Source organism: Mustela nivalis, assembly GCF_964662115.1.
Source record: "Mustela nivalis genome assembly, chromosome: 4".
In the NCBI taxonomy this organism is placed as follows: domain Eukaryota; kingdom Metazoa; phylum Chordata; class Mammalia; order Carnivora; family Mustelidae; genus Mustela; species Mustela nivalis.
Window position 1 is genome coordinate 4,768,108 of NC_139023.1, and position 21,091 is coordinate 4,789,198.

At 40.2% G+C, this 21,091-nt stretch overlaps 1 long non-coding RNA gene across 2 annotated transcripts in view; it reads right to left on the bottom strand.

Annotated features, from left to right (window-relative positions):
- Window positions 1-2,983: 2,983 nt before the first annotated feature.
- The window catches only part of LOC309862565, a 64,555-nt gene continuing 46,447 nt past the window's right edge, over window positions 2,984-21,091 (bottom strand). The window contains exons 3-5 of one of the 2 annotated variants that reach the window (XR_014310584.1): window positions 9,993-10,144; window positions 3,290-3,482; window positions 2,984-3,194 (exon numbers count right to left, since the gene is read on the bottom strand). This is a non-coding gene — a long non-coding RNA (uncharacterized lncRNA). The remainder of the gene's footprint in view (window positions 3,195-3,289; window positions 3,483-9,992; window positions 10,145-21,091) is intronic. The other variant, XR_014310583.1, reaches the window with a different exon arrangement.

The following is a 21,091-nucleotide window of genomic DNA, read 5'->3' on the forward strand; positions in this document are numbered from 1 at the left end:
TCCCCAGAGCCCCCACTGCAAGATGATCAAATGGTTGAAAGGGTCAAACAGTAATATTAGCACCTTCCACGGTGGCTTAAATTGAGATGTCAAGAGAATAATTTTTTTTAAGATTTCATTTCTTTATTTGATGGAGACAGAAAGAGAACCAAGGAGGGGGAGTGGTAGGCAGAGGGAGACGGAGAAGCAAACTCTGAGTAGGGAGCCTCATGCAGGGCTCGATCCCAGAACCCTAGGATCCTGACCTGAGCTGAAGGCAGACACTTAACTGCTTAACGGACTGAGCCACCAGGTGCCCCAGGAAGATAATTATATTAGCATAACCTATTACATCATGATGGAAATTTAGTGGGCATTTTTATGGAGATGCAGCTAATGATAACTAGGTTATCTCTGTTTTAACTTAACCTCATTCCAACAACCAGGCTTTCTGTGACAAGGAGTTGGCATGTCACCAGCCAGAGAGTTGGGTCTGTATCTTCAGTCCTCTTCACTGACATGTCGAGATTCCACAACTTCTCTTAATGTGTCCCACGGTATCTCCTTGGGTTGTCCCTGCTATCACTAGTGACCTTGCCCTGACCCGGGTGCTGCCCCGTTTGGGGAAACACCAGCAAAAACAAAAGTAATAGCCAGCACGAGTGAAAATAACCACCAGAGCCTAACAGTGCACACTTTCCCTCTTAGTCCTCCAGCAACCCTGGGTGATGGGCACCATTATTGTCTGCAGTGACTGGAGAAATACTGATGTTCAAAGAGTGATCATTCTGAAGTCAGACGGTCATAAATGGCAACGCACGTTAGAGCAAGCAGCGCCGGCTGCAGAGACCAGCGAACCCCCAAACCGCAGGGTCCAAAGACCGCAGAAGATGACTTTCCGCTGACATCCAGCCCCTGGGACTCCGTCTCGCTGCTCCGGCGGGACGCAACACGTTGCAGGCAGCCTCTGCACAGGCCCGACAAAGCGATAAAGGAGGAATGACCATCCCTAAAGGCCTTAGCCCTTCCTCGCAGAGCCCAGTGGCAAGAATGAGTCACGGGCCCCAGCCTAACCTCAAAAGAGGTCGGACCCTTGGGGGAAAAACAGGGGTATTGAGTGAGCACTAACGGGACTGCTCCATCCCAAAGCCTCAGCTCGCAACTTTCTCAAGACAGCTTTTGTTCCGGTTTGTCCGTTTAGGCACGTGAGGATAGTTATTAGTTTTTCTCCTTTTTCTGCTTCAAATAGTTACACCAAAAAGAACACTCAGTCAGGTAACACGCAAGTATACACTGATGGGCTCTGCTTTCACCTAGCCCCTTCACAGGCTCAACCACAGCAAACACAGACAAACATTTCTCTCTGCTTAACAGAATTCTTCTGATGAAAATAAAGTCATAATTTATAGGCTTTCTTGTAACATGGTTTTTTTTTTTTTTCTCCCACTGAACAATATAGTTAAGCCACAGTGTTCTAAGCCAAATCATATTGGTCTATCTCATTCTTGTTAAGAGCTGCTTGGGTTTATAGTATATGGACAGGTCTTTACATTTTTGGCCTACCCTCTGTTGAAGAACATTTACGTTGTTCCCAGTTTTTTGCTGTTATAAATAATATGGCACTAAATGTCCTTATAAAAGTCCTTTGTGCACTTACACAATTATCGCCTTGGGATAAATTTTGGAGGTGAAGGTGTTGGGTCAAAGGGATGCATATTTTTCATTTTGATACCTATAATTTAATCTTTGTAAATCTCAAACGGCAAAATGGCATTTTGCTTAACACTACTTATTAACTATGTCACCTCAGGCATCTTACCCTCCTTGAACCTCAGATTCCTTGCCTATGAGATGGACATTATAATAAAGGTCCGTTACTCTAAGTCCTCCCAGGACTTTTATTTGCATAAAATAAAATAAAATTGCTTAGCACCATATCTGACACATGGTAGCCACTTAACAGGTGTTAACCAAGTGAAATATAGGTATTTTTAAAATCACATTTTATTTGCTCATTAGTAAAGTAAAACAATTTTTTCTTATATTTATTGTATTTCTCAGTATGTGTCTGAATGACCTCTTTGTATTTCTCTGTTAGTTGGGTTTTTGATTCTGTGTAGAACTGTAAGAGTTCTTCATATATTCAGTATATTAATCCTCTTCTGTGAATTTAGGTATTGCTTTAGAGAACGGGAATGTCTATTCACCATTTATTTTTGTGGAAAATGATGGTTTCCCCAGCATTATCACTAGAAGGATATGGAAGACCTACTCCCCTCCCAAAAAAAGGGGCTTCGTACCTAGGATTTTTTTCCTGGAATAAACAAAAATCCCAAGTTTTTGTTTTGTTTTGTTTTGTCGGCTTTTTTGATTGTTTGTTTCCTTCTTCCGCATTTGGGACAGCCAGCAGACCTTCTACACTGGTTCAGTTACAGCGGCTGTGGGAGGCTGGGGTCCCTGCATCGCTGTTGTCAAATGTTTTTCATATCAGCCCTGTGCCCATCACAACAGCACAGCAGAAAGCCAAGCATCAGAGGTCACTGAAAATGCCAAATGGCCACAGCAGCCAAGAGGAAAATGGGTCATCTCAGCACAATTAATCAAGTTCTTTCCCAAACAGACTATACTGGCTTTTGTTTTATAAGTAAGAGTCCTACAGGACTGGACCTGATTCATCCTACACTTTCCTACTGCATACTTCTGGATTTTTGCAACTTAATTTGTTGTTCTCTGTATCACTAATTACTTTCTAGTTACACGTACAATACCTTGAGTAACTTGTCTATCTAATCAATGTTGGTAATAAGTACAATGAAGACATGGCAGTGAGAATAAATTACTGAAAACTTTATAGGAAACTAATTTTTTTTTAATTTTACTAAACATCTCGTCACCTTGCTGGGCCATATATTCCCTCTTGTATTTTTTTTCCTCTACTGAAATAACTGAGGGAGGCGGGTAGAAAAAGCAGAGGTACAAAGGCAGGCAACAGGATTCCCAAATGCTCTTTGCCTTTATTTCAGATGAAAAGCTATTTTAACAACATGGGGTCAGGAGGGAGACAAACCATAAGAGTCTCTTCATCTCAGGGAACAAAGTGAGGGTTGCTGGTTGGTGGGCGGGAGAGGGTGGCTGGGTGATGGACCCTGGGGAGGGTATGGGCTATGGTGAGCGTTGTGAATTGTGTAAGACTGATGATTCATAGACCTGTACCCCTGAAACAAATAATACATTATGTGTTAATAAATAAAAAAAAAAAAAGAAAGAAAGAAAGAAAGAAAAGAAAAAAGAAAGCTGTTTCAAGGAGCACCTGGGTGGCTCAGTCTGTGAAGCTTTGGACTCTTGATTTCAGTTCAGGTTGTGATCTCAGGGCTAGATGGAGCTCCACTAAGGGCTCCATGCTGAGCCTGGAACCTGCTTGGGATTCTCATTCTCCCTCTGCCTCCTCCTCTCCCTCTGCCCACACTTGCTTGCACTCACTGGCATGCGTGTTCTCTCTCTCTCTGAAAAAGAAAAGAAAAAAAGCTATTTCAAACACACACCACCTCTGCCCTTACTCCAACTTAAACAATGAAATGTTCTGAATGGCTTATTATACAGGATGTGTTAAGTAGATTGTGACTTTTCCATAAAGGGGAGTATTTACCTAGAGATTAAAAATGAGAGTTTAGGGGTCGCCTGGGTGGCTCAGTGGGTTAAGCCTCTGCCTTCAGCTCAGGTCATGATCCTAGGGTCCTGGGATAGAGCCCTGCATAGGGCTCTCTGCTCAGCGGGGAGCCTGCTTCCCTCTCTCTCTCTCTCTCTCTCTCTGCCTGCCTCTCTGCCTGCTTGTGACCTCTGTCTGTCAAATAAATAAATAAAATGTTTTTTAAAAATGAGAGTTTAAACACATTATTTATTGGCATGGAAAGATTTTTCAAAATATTATTGGGTGGAAAACATAGGTTAAATTATAATAATAAAATGTTTCCATGATTTTGCTTATACACACGTACTTTAATACATTCATACACACATATTCATATACACGTCTCAAAAGATATACAGTTGATCCTTGAACAACAGAGGTTAGGGCTATACGGGTCCACTTATACATGAATTTTTTCATATAAATACAGTACAGCATTATAAGTGTATTTTCTCTTAAGATTTTCTTAATATTTTCTTTTTTCCAGCTTCTCTGTGGTAAGAAAACAGTACATAATACATACAACATACAAAATATGTCTTAATCGAGTGTTTATGTTATCAGTATGACTTCAAAGTCAAAGGTAGGCCATAAGTTAAATTTCGGGGGAATCAAAGCTATGTGTGGATTTTAGACTCTGGAGGAAGTCAGTGCCACTAACCTCCATGTTGTTCAAAGGCCAACTGTACACCAAAATATTATCTGAGATTGCAGGTGACTTTTAATTTCTCTTTTTGTCCTGACTGTAATTTCTCATTCTTCTATACTAAAGGCAAATGTAATTGTGCAGGGCAAAATTATGCTGGAGGAATTTTCAAATAACAGAATCAGCTAATCCAAACTGACTTAAACCATACACAGCACTTACTGTCTGTCATAACTAGAAGCTAAGGCTCTCCGTAGAAGATCTTCAGACTCAGTTCCATTTAGTACTTTAACGATGTTATAAAAGACCTGAATTCACTCTTTCTTTCCACTCTGCCTTTGTGATGGACATTACTTGTGCTCGCCCATGTTTCCTGGATACACGGAGATACCGTGTTTTCTCACCCCACTCACAGTCAAAGTGAGGCTGGTAACTACATGTAGACCTGCACTGTGGCGACAGTGACCAATACAGCAGCCCCTAAACACATGTGGCTCTTGAGCTCTATACATCAGATTTCAAAGACAGGACACCCAAAAACAGAATGTAAAGTATCTCAATGATTTTCATATTAATTACATCTTGAAGTGAGAATATTTTGAATATGTTCTCTTAAAGATGTTATTAAAACTGACTTTGCCTGTTGCTTTTTACTTTTCAAAATATGGCTACTAGAAACTTGGGTTTACTTACGTCCACTACACATGTATGAGAATAGGAAGGAGAAGGAAGGAAGGAAGGAAAGAAGGAAGGAGAAAAAAGGAAATATTTAAAAATAGATCTTTAAAAGCTGACAACATCAAGCACTGGCAATGATGTGGAGCAACTGGAACTCTCATATATATCGCTGGTGTTAATGCAAAATGTGCAGACACTTTGGAAAAAAGTTTCACAGTTTCTTATAAAATTAAACATTGGGGCACCTGGATGGCTCATTAGGTTAAGTGTCTGTCTTTGGCTCAGGTTGTGATCCCAGGGTCCTGGGATAGAGCCCCGTGTCAGGCTCCCTGCTCAGCAGAGTGTCTGCTTTTCCTTCTCTCTCTCTCCCTACTCATGTTCTGTCTCTCTGTCTCTCTCTCTCTCTCTCAAGTAAATAAATAAAATCTTTTTTTAAAAAAATTAAACATGAAGTTACCATATGACTGCATCATCCCACTGGTGAATGTTTCCACAAGAAATGAAAAACCATGTTCACACAAAAATGGTTTATATTGGCTTTATTGGTCACCAAAAACATTTGAGAAACAACCTAAATGTCCCTCGACTGGGAAATGGACAAACAAACTGTAGTGTATCCATACAATGGAATACCATTCAGCAACAAAAAGAACAAACTACTGATACCCACCACAGCATGGTTGAACCTCAAATGCATCATGCTGAATGAGAAGAAGCAATCCCCACAGCCGCATACTCTGTTTATGTGACATTGTTGAAAGGCAAAACCATGGGGTGGACAACAGATCGATCGGTGGCTGCCAGGGGCCGAGGGAAGGAGGAGGGGTTAACTACAAAGGGCACAGGGTAAACCGGGGAGAGACGGAAGTGTCTTAAAACTTGCTTGAAATCAAAATTACATGACTATCTATGCTTGCTGAAACTCACAGAATTGTACCCTTAAAAAAGTAAATTTTACTGTGGGTAAATTATAGCCAATTAACAACAGAAAGACACATAACAAAGAAACCTTAGCAAAGAAAATTGGGTTTCTTTACTTCCAAATCTGGAACAACAGTAACAACAATAACAAAGCCAGTCATGTGAGTCACACGTGGTTCACCTTCTCTTTCTATGGGACAGCACCACTGCAGACAATGGGCTGCATCACTTTTGAGCCAAAACAACCAAAACAACCATAGCAATATTCCTTTCTCTGTCTCACTGAAGTCTGAAACCCGTGATGGCAGCATCACAGGTGATGGAACCTCAGTAAGCCCAAACCCTGAAAGAACTGTTTGGAACAGAGGCTCCTCCCAACACTCACTGGACAGGCAGTTTGAGAAACACACTGTACAAGGCTTGGGTGTTGTTACTTCAGCCTGACTTAACCTATCCTGACCGATGTGGCCTTCCACTGTGTCACTTCACTTCCACTAAGATCCAGCTTTTCAATACAGAACAACAGCCAGCAATTCTCAGAGGTATATGCTTTTTTTTTTTTTTTTTTTGTCCAATCTATAAAGGGTTAATCCAGAGCCATGTTAGAAAAGCAAGAACCTACTTTCTCATGAGCCCCTCGCAAATGTTATCTTTGTGTTTCATTGGTCCACATTCACTCTCATGCCCGTGAGTTTGGGGGGTTACACACATGCACGCTATTAGAACCTTTGAAGAAAATAAAGACTCCATGAGATAGGAAATACCAAATACATTCTTCATGAGGGAAGATTCAGCGTAATGCCAAGATTACTCCTGAAGCCAGCTGATTTTCAGGGTGTTCTTTCTGAGGCAACACAACGAGTAACTGATATTAGTAAACTCAAGCCCCTTGATGTGTCTGAGCTCCTCATACCCCATCACCAAGGCTTTTTAAAGACCTCAGAGCAGAAATGACAAAGAACAACATCTTCTACCTTCTCAGAAGCAAACTCATGATTCTGAGATTATTTTCACTGCAACCAAAGACATGGCCTCCACAAAGCAAGGGAAGAGAGGCTGTTGTCTCGCTGAACCCAGGAAGTAACACCTCGCTTGCTGTCTAAATTCTAAGACTAACTGGTTGACTGACTTCAACTAAGTCATAACTAGGTCCTCTAAGTCCTCATCTGTAAAAAGGAGATAATAATACTTGGAATTTATTTACCGACCTGGGTCGTTTTCAGTCTCAAATTAAGAAAATGTCTGTGAAAATCTTCTGAAACATTAAGAGCACCATACAAGTATAAAGTATTATTATTAAGAACTTTCAGCTAGGTCAGGCATTTTTATGTGCGAGGCAGTTTTAAGGCTATGAATAATCATCCTGTAGTCATTGGATATGTAAATGCTCCCAGAGGTCTGTTTCAGCAGGCTATTCAGATAAATCAAAACTGATGATGATGATGTTGATGATGATAACAGTATTTCTCTAATCGTGAGTGAGAAGCAGGAAGCGAGGTAATGATCTCATTCTTCATCCATGGTAGAAGACCTTTAGGCGTCTTTATTTTTTGAAGGTTTAAAGATTTTAAAGATTTCCAGTGATGATATAATAGGAACTGTGACTTTTACTATCAGTGTGAATCTGGTATGTTTGCTCATTCTAATCCATTAGCATTTGATTTTGTTGTTTTTCTCTCTTATTCTACAGGCGTCGAGGAACAACTGAGCAGCAATAGGTCTGGCTTTTGTGCCTCTGGAGTGACTCAATCTTTGAATGATTGCGGACTTGGAAAAGGCAGGGAAAAACCGGCCATGGGTTCCCACGAGAGTCCCCTGGCAGACAGGCAGTCCTGAACCTGCTGTCATTTTTAGGAAGGTATAGAGATGAGAAATATTTCCCTTGTGGGCAGAGACAAAAAAGAAGGTGGAAATGCAGACAATGAAGACCTGTGACCCTGTGTCTCTTAACCTCTTGTTTAGAACCAAAAACTCTATGCAGTGTGAAAGTGCCCCAGAGATGGGAGAAATGCTCATGTCTCCGTGAATTAGCACTCTCCTATCAACTTCAGCCTCCTCCTCTGCTTCTTCTCACCAAAGCGTATCAGCATGAATCTGGATCAATGACGCATCCAATGTGGCATCGGTATAGAAAAATTTAACTTGCAATGAGAAGTAAGGCCAAAGCTTTTTATAAGATGTAAAGATTTGTACTGTGTTAATTTACTTCAAGTGTTGTAGTCAGAGAAAGACCTGCTACAAAAACAGAGAGCTCCCTCAAATAAGTAGAGGGAAGGAATTGCTGTAAAATGCAATTAATGTCCTAGATATCCAAAGACAGGACACAGTTTATGCATACATGTGCCTGTATGCTCTAGCATGGCCAGAACATCAAAATGTTTTGTGCTTTCCACTCACAGGAAAAAAAATACAAAGAAAAGTTTTTTACTCTGATTTTCTAAAATTCATCTGAAAAAGAAGGCAACTGTTTTCATCCACAACTGTATTTATAAACTGGAGAGTTGTCTATATGATGCTACTATACATACACCACCAAAATAACCTCAGTTATTTTCATCTCTGTGAATGGTTACCTATATCAATGGAAAATAAAATAACACTGATGAATAGAAACATTAATTTGTATTACTCCTGCGATAAACCACTTACATCCAGACTAACACTTTTTTAATTTGAACAGTTAGTTCCCAGCTAGCCTGCCCACCTAGTGCCTATGTGATTGGGAGGAATCCTACCCATGTGCCTATCCACACAATTCTTTAGTAAATACACCTTCTGGTATCTCCAAACACCAACACCCATTTGGAGAAGAAGCTACGGAAGTGACCTGTTACTGAGGAAACATACATCAATTACGTATAGTAGTCAACCTCATCCTGTCATAAATAGGAATGGACAACAAAAATCAAAACACGTTTGAGAAAAGTACCACAGCTTGAGGTAGAAATTTAAAGACAAACAAAATAACTGATCCCAGAGTAAAAAGGCATCATGCAAGAAACACAAGAAAACATCTGAGAAGATTAAATTCATATCCTCAGAATTATTTCAAGGGACAGCATTTCTGTAAAATAAGCACTAGCTGCTACAAAAGAAAAAAGAGCAGTTAAAAACAGAAAGGGGTTTTTGGAAAATAAAGATAATTTCCAAAATAAGGACAATTTAACAGAATTCGAAATAATAAAATATACACGGCTGTAGACTTTAATCAGTAGTCTGGAATATAAAAACTGAGGGCATTTTCAAAATTTTGAGCAATAAAATATAATACAGCTCCAGGAGACCCAATATCTGTCTAAACAGAGTCCTTGGTGGAAGAAAGAGAGAAAACATAAGGAAAGAAGCAAAGAAACAGTCGTTACTCATGCTGGGAAGACGGGAGTCTGAGCACACAGCCCTCTCTCTCCCAGCGGATTAGTAAGATGAACAATCTCCATGAAGAGGGCCTTGGGGGTGGGGAGGGAAATGAAGAAAGCGTGGCCTGCTTAGGATTTAGTGTCCTGTCGAGATGGCTCGTCTTGCCTGGCTAGGGCGGCTTCTACAGAGCATCTTACAAGGCTGGAGGAGCGAAGACCAGGCCTTCAAGAAGTTCTATTGCCCCAGTGGAAACTGCAGTGAAGTTTGATTTTGCATCTACTAGAATAAAATAGTTCTGTTTGAGAGAAGATGCCCCCAGTATAAGGGACCCTGTAGTGCGCCACTCCAGGCCATTCTCAGGAGCAATTATACCATTGAGCTGAACTGTCCCCCTTTTGGGGGCTAAGAATCAACTCCACCCGGCACACACACTCCGACCAATGAATGCTGACTGTATGTCACGTTCCCAGCTGACTCCTGGCTCACCAGAACAACATTCTTCTTAACACTCACCTCCTGTCTGGCCACCACCTACTGGGAACATCCCAGCAGGCTGACTTACAGACACACGTTATGGGGGAGAAAGAAGGATCTCCGATTGTATAAGAGGCTCAGTGATGTGCCAGGACAAAAACAAAACAAAAACAGGACAGTTGCTTCCCATTGAAGAAGATAAATATATAGAGAGAAGACAATTTAAGAAAAAAATTATTAAGTGGGCACCTGGGTGGCTCAGATGATTAAGCGTCTGACTCCGGGTTTTGACTCAAGTCTGATCTCGGGGTCGTGATATCCGTTCCTGCATAGACTTTGCTTGAAATTCTCTCTCTTCCTTCCCTAAGCCTCTTCTGCTTGTGCTGTCCGTCTCTCTCTCTCTCTAAAATAAATAAATAAAAATTTAAAATGTTATTAAAATCACTTTCTAATGTTCAAAACCATAGTATTTGAATTTTGAAATTTATTAGAACACCAAAAAAGAGTGAATACTCTGGAAACAAAATGAAAATGTAAAAGATCAAATAAAGAAACTACATTACAACAAAGCCCCAAAATACAAAATTTGGAGTTGTGAGTAAAAAGACATGGTAGACACGTCCAGAAGAGTTGAAACACACACAAAAAGAGCAATCCAAGAGGTAAAAAGAAAACATAAGAGAAGCTTAAAAAGAGAACAGAAGAAAGACTATGCTTTTTGGATTAAAATGGGCCAGGCAAAAATTGACAAAGCAAGAAACAACAAATGTTGAAGAGGATGTGGAGAAAGGGGAAACCCTCTTACACTGTTGGTAGGAATGCAAGTTGGCACAGCCGCTTCGGAAAATGGTGTGGAGATTCTCAAAAAAATTAAAAATAGAGCTTCCCTATGACCCTGCAATTGCACTACTGGGTATTTACTCCAAAGATACAGACGTAGTGAAAAGAAGGGCCATCTGCACCCCAATGTTCATAGCAGCAATGGCCACAATAGCCAAATGGTGGAAAGAACAGAGATGCCCTTCAACAGACGAATCGATAAAGAAGATGTGGCCCATATGCACAGTGGACTACTAGTCATCAGAAAGGAGGAACACCCAACTTTTGTATCAACATGGACAGGACTGAAGGAAATGATGCTGAGTGAAGTAAGTCAAGCAGAGAAAGTCAATTATCATGTGGTTTCACTTATTTGTGGAACATAAGGAGTAGCATGGCAGACATTAGGAGAAGGAAGGGAAAAATGGAGAGAAATCAGAGGGGGAGAAGAACCACGAGAGACTGTGGACTCCGAGAAACAAACTGAGGGTTTTAGAGGGGAGGGGTGTGGGGGAGATGCGTTCGCCCAGTGATGGGGATTAAGGAGAGCACCGATTGCATAAAGCACTGTGTGTTCTACACAAACGATGAATCTTGGAACACTACATCATAAACTAATAATGTACTGTATGGTGACAAACATAACATCATAATTATAAATAAATAAATAAAATGTGTGAGGTATAATTAATATTTTAAGGGACATGCATTTTGATAAAATTTGATAAAAACTGTGAATGCCAAAGGTAAAAAGAAAATCCAACATTTTGAGACATTAACACACAGACACACACACACACACACACACAGATTAACTTAGACAAGAAAGAAATCACAATGGATTTCTCACCTGCAACTCTGGAAAGCAGAAAAAAATAGTTACAGGTTTCCAGAGAAAAGAAGTAAGATCCAAGAATTCTTTATCACCCTAGATATCATCTCCACAGGAGAGTAAAAGAATAAATTTTATATGATCACAAAATACACTACCTATAAATTTTTCCTTAGGAAACAAAGCAAAGAAAAAATTAATTCGGGAAAAATGTCTCAAGTTAGCAAAAGACTGAGTGTACAAGAAATAATGGTGAGCAGAAAATCCTAGTTTTTAAAAAGTAAAAAACAAGCTGTTAAAATTAAAACTTGATGCAATTTGAAAAGTATAAATGCTGAATAAGGATTATAAAAAGTGAAAAGTCACAATTCAAGGAAAAGTAAACAATAGTTTAAAATGAAAATTCCAGGGGGTGCCTGGGCGGCTCAGTTGGTTAAGCGACTGCCTTTGGCCCAGATCACGATTCTGGAGTCCTGGACTGAGCCCCACATTGGGCTCTCCCTGCTGGGCGGGGAGTCTGCCTCCCCCGCGGACCTCTCTCCTCCTGTGCTCTCGCTCTCTCATTCTCTCTCTCTCTCTCAAATGAATAAATAAAATCTTTTACAAAATGAAAATAAAATAAAATTCCAGCAATACCTAGAAATTAGAGCTAATGAAAGAGAAGTTTTGAAATAAAAGTTTTTGGAAGGTAGGGTAGGGGATGCGGAAGCAGAGAGGAAGTAGGGAAGTAAAATGGCAAAGATCATCGATCTACTTTAATTTGGGATTTTTTTAAATTTTCATTTATTTACTTATTTATTTGAGACAGAGGGAGAGAGAGCACGAGTGGTGGGGAGGGGCAGAGTGAGAGGAAGAGGGAGATGCGGACCGTGGGATCGTGACCCAAGCAAAGGCAGAGGGTTAACTGCCTGAGCCACCCAGGCTCCCCTTGGTTTTGGAATGTTAAAGACGCAGAGCAGAATTCTGAAGTTGCTGTTGAGAGTTAAAGGGGGAAAGGAGAAGACAGTGGATTTAGGAAGAGCTGCACAGAATTAAGTCTTCTTCTTTGCCCCAAAAAGTAGAGGACGCATTTGCTTCCAACACAGAGGAAACAGTCATAAACATTGTCTGTGCATTAGGCCATGCGCAAAATCCCAAGAAATTCGAGAAAGGAAAAAGCCATATACAACATATTCTCTAACAAATACAATAAACATAAGAACTAACAAGAAAGAATAGTTTTGTCATTTTATAATATGTATGCTTAAAAATTTCAAAGCAATCCTTTAAATAACTATTTAAGAGGATATAAAAACCAAAGTTACAAACTATGAAAGATAACAAAGAAAATGGCTTATCAAAGCCTATGTGATACAGTTGAATATGGCATCTGAAAGCAAGAGGTAGGAATAGTCAGAGCTTTAAAAATGTATTAAAACTGGGCGCCTGGGTGGCTCAGTCATTTGAGCTTCTGATTCTTGGTTTCAGCTCAGGTTGTGGGATCGGACCCCACGTTGGGCTTGCTCTGCACTGAGCAGAGTCTGCAGGAGAGTCGCCTTCCCCTCCCCTCTGCTCCTCCGTTCCCCCTCCCCCCCCCCGCTTGTGCTCACTCTTTCTCTCCCTCTCTCTCTCAAATATATAAATATATAAACTTTTGTAGTTCTTTCTGTTTGTTTGTTTTGCTTTGTTTTTAATTTATTAACATATAAGGTATTATTAACCCCAGGGGTACAGGTCTGTGAATCGCCAGGTCGACACACTTCACAGCACTCACCATAGCACATACCCTCCCCAATGTCCATAACCCAACCACCCTCTCCCTACCCCCCTACCCCTGGCAAACCTCAGTTTGTTTTGTGAGATTAAGAGTCTCTTATGGTTTGTCTCCCTCCTGATCCCATCTTGTTAAATAAATAAATTTTTTTAATGTATTAAAAGTAAGAAAGGTTGAAAATAGAAAAGCTAACATTTTAACTCTAAAATCAAGAAAAAATGATAAATTATTCCAGACGAATTAAAAGAAATGGATTCATAAATGTGAAAACATAAATTAATTAAATACAACATAAAAAATAAGTATAAATCAAAGGCATATGTACTTTTTAGAAAAAAGTTAATAAAATGGCCGAAGCTTACAACTTAGAGAAAAAGAGAGATAATGAGTATAACTACCTTTTCTTCTTCTTTTTTTTTGTTTCAAGATTTCATTTATTTATTTGAGTGAGAGAGAGAGAGAGAGGGAGAGTGACGGGGAGAAGCCAACTCCCTGCTGAACAGGGAACCCAATGTGGGACTCGATCCCAGGACCCCACTCAGGGATCAGGACCTGAGCTGAAGGCAGAGACTTAACCGACTGAGCCTCCCAGATGCCCTATAGCTGCCTTTTCTAAGACATTAAAGTTCATTGCTGAGTGAGCCCTGATATCTCTGAAGACCTCTGTGGTGACTCTTCCTCGGAAGTCACCATGGGAAAGTTGTCCTCTAACAGGGCTCTATGAATTCAATGAGTATTATGGGATAGCAGGATAACCAGGAACAAGTAACAGCGCTTAATCATAGAGATACGACAGCTACGGTTACTGTAATAAATGTGGGGCCCAATTAGTCATCAGAATGCTTAGACCTGCTTAGATCTTTTGTGTGTAATTGATCACAGTGCCCTTAGACCCAAATATATAGGCAGTGCACTAAAATCTTTCTTGATTTGTCTATGCTCTAAATTAAATGAAAAACGTCTGACTTAAATTACTACGTACAACAAATAATTGTGAACTCTCAGCCAGTCTCCAGAGCCAAAGCCCTTTGATAAAGAGAGACTGGTGTTCTCTCTGACCTATCAGAAATGTACATGGTTTATCTTCCTTCTTGACTTCCAAAACTTAGTGTCATTCAGTAGGGATTCTGTGCATAGGAAAGGAAAATCATCAGAATTTGGGAATTTCTGTGCATCTTAATCTAGCATTCTTAGGATCCATTTCTGTAAACAGTTATCTGGTTTATATTGCAATTATTTTGGCTGTATATGCTGTCTCCTCATAGGTCAATGTATCTCAGCCTCTGGAGTGTGATGGGTCTTGAGTCTGGTTACATATGTATAGCAGGGATGAGACGTAGTAGTGATAAGTCCTAAAAAAAGATCAGTATTCCCCTACAAACTATCCCCAAGGAGGCCATTTCAGGTTCTTAGGAAAAGGAAAATTAATTACTTAAGTCAGGGGAGATGTTGCTCTATCACATCTCAGTATCTCCAAAAGTCTCTACCCATTGCATGTCCAAAGTCTAAATACCATCAGCTCCAGATGTCTCGTTAGTGCAGTAGGTAATGCAACAGTCTCATAAATACCATGAGCTCCGAAGTCCCAAATTTCATGCGAGTCAAAAGAAATGAGATCCTTAAAAAAGAGAGAGAGAGAGAGATCCTAATTATGATGGCTCATGGGGCAAGATCTCCCCCCATTTGTGGACCTGTGAACTAGAAAACTAGTTATATGGTGCTACGGTTTGAATACAGGGTGTGTCCCCCAAGATTCATATGTTGAATCCCAACCTGCAAGGTGATGGTATTAGGAGATGGGGCTTTGCAGAGGTCCTTAGGTCATGAGGCTGAATCCCTCATGGATGAAATTAGTGACCCGATAAAAGAGGCCCAAGAGATCTCTTTCACCTCCCTCACTATGTAAGAACACAGCAAGAAGGCGCTCTCTATGAACCAGAAGATGGGCTGCCATCAGAAACCAAACCTGCCAGCACCTCGATCTTAGACTTCTCAGCCTCCAAGACCGTGAGAAATAAACCTTTGTTGTTTCTAAGTCACATAGTCTATGGAGTTGAATTATAGCAGCCTGAACAGACTAAGACATACACTCACAAAATATAATGGTGGGACAGGGTTCAGGTAACAGTTATAGATGCCCCATTCCAAAGGGGAGAAAAAGGCCAGAAAAGAAGAGTTACTGGTCCCAAGCAATTTCAAAATCCAACTGGGCATATCCGTTAGGTTTAAAAGCTTGGAACAGTCCTCTGTGACTCACAGCTCTGCCCTCTGGAACCCAAGTCCTGCCCTTAAGTCAACCTCCCTTTTTCTTGAAAATTAGAGCTCATTTGCAGACTGTTTCTTGGCCTTACAACTTGGGGGACCAAACACCTGCTTTCATTTCATTCTGTCTCTGTCCCTTTCAGTCCAAACTGGGGTATTTCTTCTGATATAACATCCGAAAAAAAAACCCTTGTGAGTTTCTCCTCTGTATGTCACAGGAACTTGTGCCATTAAACAAAAGCCTCCTCCGCTCTATTTCCTGGATAATCACATCTCTCTTCCTGACTTCTGCTGAGCTGGCCGGGGACACTTACGACTCACATGCTTAATCACTTCAAATTCACTCTGTGTAAATGTCTATACTGATATTTTGATTCTTCCAAAGCACAACAAAAGGTTGAATAACCACACCCACGGCTTTCTCTTTAGAGCATACTTTTCTGGCAGCGAATCTCCAAATTTTAGCTTCTTTTATTTTCTTTCTTCTTTCTTTCTTCTTTCTTCCTTTCTTTCTTCCCCCCGCCCCCCAAACAAGACAGTCTGAGACTTTCCCAAATCAAGTCCTGGTTTCTTTTTGCGTGAAAGTTCTTCCCTTCATTTATCTCCTTCCTCTCTCATTTTACTCCTTTTACATTTAATCAGCAAGAAGAAACCAGGCTATACCTTCAGCACTTTATCTGGAAATCTTCTCAGTTAGGATCCAAGTTCATTACTTACAAGTGTTATTCCAACACAACTGTGGGCCACAATTCAGCTAAGCTTCCTGCCACTATAGAGCAAAGATTCTCTTGCCTTCAGTTTCCAAAAACATGTTCCTCATTCCCTTCTAAACCTTCAACGCAACCTTTAAGGTTCATATTTACACCAATAGTTGGTTACGACTATTCTGAAGACGGTGTGAGCCTTCTCTACCACACTCTTCACTTCCTGCTAGTCCTCAGGGGCAGTCTTTAACATCCATATTTCTACCAATAATTTGATCAACGTAATCTATGCTTTTTTCCAAGAATTCCAAAATTCTTCTACTCTCTACACATTACCCAGTTCCTAAAGCAACTTCCACATTTTCAGGGTTTTTTGTTTTTGTTTTTGTTTTACAGAAATACCACCTCCTGGTTCCAAAATCTGTATTTGTTTCCTATGGCTGCTGTAAAACATTACCACTCCTTGGTTGCTTAAAACAACACATGCTGGGGCACCTTGGTGGCTCATTGGGTTGAGCCTCTGCCTTCTGCTCACATCATGCATGATCTTAGGGTCCTGGGATCGAGCCCTGCATCAGGTTCTCTGCTCAGCAGGGAGCCTGCTTCCCTTTCTCTCTCTGCCTGCTTCTCTGCCTACTTGTGATATCTCTCTCTCTCTCTCTCTCTCTCTGTGTTAAATAAATAAATAAATAAATAAACACATACTTATGATCTTATACTTCTAGAGCCAGATGTCTGAAATCCATTTCACTGGGCCACGTAGCAGAGTCTGCAGGGCCACCTTCACTCTGAAGGCTCAAGGGGTGAATCTGTCTCCACGTCTTTTCTGGCTCCCAGAGCTGCGTTCATTGACTCGTGGCTACTTCAGTCATCTTCAAAGCTGGTTGTAAAGCATCTTGCTTCAGTCATCACCTTATCTTCTGTTTCTATAAATCAAATCTCTGTCTGTATTTCTCTTTCAAGGAAACCTGTGATTACATTAGAGCCCCTGTGGATAATCTAGGATAATCTCTCTATCTCAAAATCCTTATCCGAATTGCATTTGCAAAGGCCCTTTTGCTTAGGAGGTAACATTCACAGGACACAGGTAACCTCACATCTGGTACTTTTTTATTATTATTTGATGACGGACATTGTGAAACTTTCCTTGTTGGGTGCTAGACATCCCTGTGGCTTTTGAGAAGTATTTTTGAGCTTTGTTGTTATACACCTTTTAGATATTTGGAAACAGTTGGACTCTTTCAAGGTTTTTTTTTTTTAAACATTGCTAGGCGAGATCAGAACAGTCCTTGGTCAATGTTTGATTTGGCTCCAACAACTTTCTGAATTCCTGGCCCAGTGTCTCGTGAATGATAAAGTTGTTCACTCTTGCTGAAGAGAGCGTGATTTATTTTTAGCCCTTTGTGAGCACAGGGATTGTCCCCTCCACAGCTCTGGGATGGAAGTCCATCTCCAGCCTTTCCTCCCAGGTATGCCCTTGTCAGTGCCCAGCTGAGCAAGGACTAAAACAGGACCTTCTGCAAATCCCTGGAACTCTCTTGACAGCTCTCTCCTCTTTTGGACTCTGCCCTAAGAACCCTAGTTGCTGGTCCTCCCAAAACTCTCAACGTTTTTCTCCATTAACTCAGGAAGACTATTAGGCTCTGCTGGGCCCCCCTCCTCCTGATGCTGTGGCCCCAGGAACATTCTCCAGGCCGTACGATGGGCAACCGTAGGATCCTCTCATCTATTTCTCATCTCAGTGATCACTGCCTTGCATTGCCTGATGTCCAATGTCTGAGACTTGTTGTTTCATATATTTTGTCCAGTGTTCTAGTTATTGCAGACACGAGAATAAATTAGGTCCCTGTTATTCCATCTTCGTCAAAAGCAGTTCTTAAAATTTATGTGAAAATACAAGGAATCTAGACAAGCAAAATAATTCTGAAAAAGAACATATTTTAAGGAATCATACTACCACATGGTTTCATTAAAAAAAATGAACTAATGGTACATTCAATAATGCAAATAAATCTTAATGCAACAAAGCTACAGTAATAATATAGTATTCGTGATTGTTAATTTTAGGTGTCAGTGTGACTGAGCTCAGGGATGCTCACATAACAAATAAGACATTATTTCTGGATATGTCTGTGAGAGTGTTTCCAGAAGACTAGTGTTTGCATTGGTTCACTGAGTCAATTTTACCAATGGGGGTTAGAATCATCAAATCCTCTGAGGGCCCAAACAGAAAACAAAAAAAGGCAGAGGAAACACCAATTTGCTCTCCTTGGTTGAAATGAGATATTGATCTTCTCCTGCCCTCAGACATCGGCACTGGTTCTCTGGCTTTTGCACTGGGACTTGTGCCATTGGCTTCCCTGATTCTCAGGCCTTTGGACTCGGACTGAATTACACCACCAACTGTCCCCCTTCTCCAGATTACAGACAGCAGGCTGCAGGACTTCTTGGCCTCATAACCACATGAGCCAATTCCTATAATTCCTGTTGTTGCCTGGGTGGCTCAATCGATTGAGTGATGTGCTCTTGATTTCAGCTCAGGTCAGGTTCTCAGGGTGGTGAGCCCAGCCCTGCATTAGGCTCTGTGCTCAGTGGGAGTCTGACTGAGATTTTCTCTCTCCTCTCCTCCTCCCTCTGCCTTGCCCCTGCTCTCTCTCTCAAATAAGTAAGTAAATCTTTAAAAAAATAAATCTACAAATGTATCCATATATGATCTATATATGTATCCTATTGTTTCTGTTTCTTTGAAGAATACTAATAAGTATCTATATAAGGATAGATGTACTAATCATTGGAAAAGTCAAGTAAGTTCAGAAATAGACCTTATTATACATATATGATCAATTGTTTTGTTACTATTTTTTAACAAAGAAGGGGAAGGAAAAGTTTTTCTAACAAATGATGCTGGAATAATTAGACATTCATAGGAAAAATAATGAACCATGAATCTTACCTCATACTATCTGCAAAAATTAATTTGAAATGAATCATAGACATAAACTTTAAAGTTAATATCTGTAAAAAGCCATAGAAGAAAATTTTTGTGTTACTGGGTTAGACAAAGATTTTCTTAGGTCAAAAAAAATGCAAACCATTTCTCAAATTTGTAAAATGGACATGATCAAATTTAAACTTCTGCTTTTGAAAGACCTTGTTTAAGGAAACAAAAAGACAGATTGGAAGAAAATGCATGCAAAACACATATCTGAATAAGATATTGTACCAGACTACATAAAGAAATCTTACAACTCAATAAGAAATAGGCATCCTAATAAAAAGTGGGCAAAATATTTGAATAAACATTTCACCCCAAATAAGGATGTTGATAAGTATGTGAAATATGCTTAAGATCATTTGTCACTAATTAAAATCCAAATTAAGCCATAGTGAAATAGCACTGCACACTTACTAGAATGACTAAAACTAAACCCTGAAAATACCAAGTGCTTAAGAGAAGAATGTGAGTCACTGGGACACTCCCATGTATTCCTTATGGGAATGTAAGGTATTTTGTTTTGTTTTGTTTGTTTAGTCAAGTATAGTCTTAATGAATGACCCATGAATCTCACCCTCTAGTTTAAGAGAACTAAAACTTTTTGCTGACAAAAAGACCTGTACATGAATGTTTATAGGAGCATCATAAATTATAGCGCCAATGCAGAAACAACCCAGAGGTCCTTCAACTGACAGACAGATAAACTGTGGTACATCCACAAATGGAATATTATTCAACAATAAAAAAGAGTGAACTGGTGGCACTTCCAACAATATAATCAATCTCACAAGCTTTATACTGAGAGAAAGAGTCTAGACACAAAAGGTGCATACTAAATGATTCCATTCATATGATGTTCTGAAAGCAAATCTATAGGGACAGAAGCCAGATCTGGAACTAGGACTGGGATAAAGGGGTTAATTGCAAAGGAACATGGGGGAATTTGCTTAGGTGATATAAATATTTTATAACTTAACTGTTTGTGAAAACTCATTGAGATTTAATTTAAAAGTGTGACTTTTACCTCAATATAACTGCCTTTATAAGTCCAGCCACAGAAAACCACATACACACTATGATCCCACTTATGTGAAGAAAAATTAAATGCATATATATATATATATATATATATATATATAGTTACTTATATAAATGCACATATAGAGAAAGACCTAGAAATATATACAGTAAGGTTGGATGTTATCGAAGGCTGGGTTCTCTGGAAGCAGACCTGACAGAGAATCTGGCAAGCAGGGTATTTGTTAAGGATCTGTGCTTGTGTTAAGAGAGGGGAAGAAGCAGGACCGTGCAAAAAGGTGACCCGCAATACAGTGTCAACCTAGTTTCACTCAACCCTACATATATATGCCTTCTCAGAGGTGTTCCGTACTGGACCGAAACAGCCAGAATTTTCGTCCCTCAGTGGATTGGTGAGAATGACTGTGAGACTACCCCTGCTTTCACTCCTTTATTTCTAGACCCATTACTTTCTTTTAGGGGTCATAGACGATGGTGCCCCATCCTCCTGGGTATGCTTAAACTGCACCTATTGAAACTATTAGGCTGGAGGTTTCTGCATGGTGCCATCCGTGATGTGACTGATAAATCTCATGGTGAGGGACATCCTTCTGCATCTTCTTTTCTGACAAGTGGTCCCCTGGTCTGGTGTAATGTTTTCTTATTGGGATCCCATCCTGATGGATCAAATACTTCATAAGCTCTCAGACAGTCATGGTGATTGGCTCTTGTAGGCAAGAAAGGCAAACCTATGCCCAGAACACTCAGCTTTCCCAGTTAGAACAGATCTCTGGCCCTTCCAGGACAGAAATATTTCAATGTAGTCAATTTGCCACTAGTGACCAGCCAGTTTCCTTGAAAATAGTGCCATGTTGAGGACTTGGTATTGGTATCTCTGGCTGGCAGTTTCAACTTTCAGTGGCAGCAAGAGCCTGTCAGCCTTGATAAGTGGGAGTCCAGGACCCA